We start from the raw sequence: 2,500 nt of genomic DNA, 5'->3' as shown, positions 1-2,500 counted from the left end.
CAAGGTTCGCTAAGAACTGCCTGCCTTCTCTCTCCTCTTAATTATCCTTGTTATATCTCTGTTGATATATTATTATCATCGACTTTTCTTTTCTTATACAAAAGATCATATACTCATTCTCATTCTCCCAAAATGTTAAAATGCTCGGGTCTCGAAAGACCCGCGCGATTTACCCTGACGCTAGATCGACGGTGCCGATGCTTAGACGTCGAGGACAAATTCTGTCTGGTTCGTACGTTCAAGAACGACCAGTAAAAATCTTTCGCTACGGCGTACAAAGCGAGCGGGAAGAGCGTTTCTTGCCCTTCCGCCAACTCGTATCCGTGGAGTAAACGTTCGGTAAGCGCGACGATTCCACTGCTGCGTTCAAAACGAGAGGGAATCGCGCGGCCAACACACTAGATGCGTGCGCGCCACATAAGAGCCATTCGGTCTTGCGACACCGACTCGTGGCAATGCTGTGATCGTATAAACAAGTGTGTATATTTTACCCGCGTTCAGCGGCGAACGAGTGGAGCGCGTATCGCAATCTCCGCCGCCAAGGAGAATTACGACACGACGACGACAACGAGTCGTAACGTCTTTGCGAGACAACAAGTCTCTTCCAAGAAGACTTGCCCCGTGTACTGCTCGATTATTATTCGTGGTTTCCTTCTTTCCCTTTTAATATAAAGTTAGAGTACGCACGAAACGTTCGAGACGCGCCGAACGCGACGTACTTCTGCCACTAGTCGTGACTGAAAAGTACGTATCTCGACTCGTCCGACTCGCCCGACTCGCTCGACTCGTTCGTAACGCCGAGCGCGACGTATCTCTTATAGTACCCAACCGGCCGGCCGGGCGGTCGGCGACGCACGGTCCTACGCACGGACGTATACGAGCGCGAGCGTCAAATGGACGGCGCAATCGAGACATTACGTCGCGGCAGTCTCGGTCGCCGGCGGTACCTCCGGCCGCGGGCGGCACCTCCGATCGCCGGCGGTACCTCCGGTCACCGGCGGTACCTCCGGTCACCGGCGGCACCTCCGACGCCGGCGGTACCTCCGGTCGCCGGCGGCACCTCCGGTCGTCGGCGGTACCTCCGATCACCGTCGGCGGCACCTCCGGACCGTCGAGAATTTATTCAGAGTCCTACGGCCGTAGGTCGTCAACTCCGAAACATTTACGGGCGAACAGCGCCGAAACGGCAAGAGATACGGGAAAAAACGTTTCGGACGAACGTGTCATCGCTCTCGGAGTATCGTCAGACCGCGTAGACATATTTTCTAGAAATGTCGAATTTCTCGAAATACCGGCTTCGAAACGCGGTCCTCGGGCCGTGTCGAAAGATTCGACGGCGCGGGTACGAGGCTCGCACAAAATTGTGAAACTCTCGCGTGAAGCGATCTCTCGCATCACTCGCCGTTAGTGGCGTGAATGCGCGTTGCGTTACACGGGCGGCACCTCCGACCGCCAGAGGTAATTTCGAACGCCGGCGGTACCTCCGGACGCCGGCGGTACCTCCAATCGCCGGCGGCACCTCCGGACGCCGGCGGTACCTCCGGTCACCGGCGGCACCTCCGACGCCGGCGGCACCTCCGGTCACCGGCGGTACCTCCGGACGCCGGCGGTACCTCCAATCGCCGGCGGCACCTCCGGACGCCGGCGGTACCTCCGGACGTCGGCGGCACCTCCGGACGGTCGAGAATTTATTCAGAGTCCTACGGCCGTAGGTCGTCAACTCCGAAACATTTACGGGCGAACAGCGCCGAAACGGCAAGAGATACGGGAAAAAACGTTTCGGACGAACGTGTCATCGCTCTCGGAGTATCGTCAGACCGCGTAGACATATTTTCTAGAAATGTCGAATTTCTCGAACTACCGGCTTCGAAACGCGGTCCTCGGGCCGTGTCGAAAGATTCGACGGCGCGGGTACGAGGCTCGCATAAAATTGTGAAACTCTCGCGTGAAGCGATCTCTCGCATCACTCGCCGTTAGAGGCGTGAATGCGCGTTGCGTTACACGGGCGGCACTTCCGACCGCCAGCGGTAATTTCGATCGCCGGCGGTATCTCCGAACGCCGGCGGTACCTCCGGACGCCGGCGGTACCTCCAATCGCCGGCGGCACCTCCGGACGCCGGCGGTACCTCCGGACGTCGGCGGCACCTCCGGACGGTCGAGAATTTATCCAGAGTCCTACGGCCGCCGGCGTCACCTCCGAAACATTTACCGTCTAACAGCGTCGACACGGCTAGAGATACGGGAAAACGTTTCGGACGAACGTGTCATCTCTTTCGGCGTGCTGTTGGACTGCGTAGACGGGCTTTTTCAGAATGTCGCATTTATCGATCTTAGTAGCTTCGAGAGCGATATATTACACGGGACATGTCGAAAAATTTGTCGCCGCATTTACGGAGCCCGATAATCGTCGTAGAAACCAAATGGGAAATATTTTATCGCACCACTCACCGTTTCGGCGTTACGGTACGGTTAATGTCACGGGCGGCACTTCCGGCCGCGT

The sequence above is a fragment of the Prenolepis imparis genome, unplaced genomic scaffold, assembly GCF_030444845.1.
Source record: "Prenolepis imparis isolate NDT839.2.m4 unplaced genomic scaffold, iyPreImpa1.0 SCAF_429, whole genome shotgun sequence".
In the NCBI taxonomy this organism is placed as follows: Eukaryota; Metazoa; Arthropoda; class Insecta; order Hymenoptera; family Formicidae; genus Prenolepis; species Prenolepis imparis.
This window is presented reverse-complemented; position numbering follows the sequence as displayed.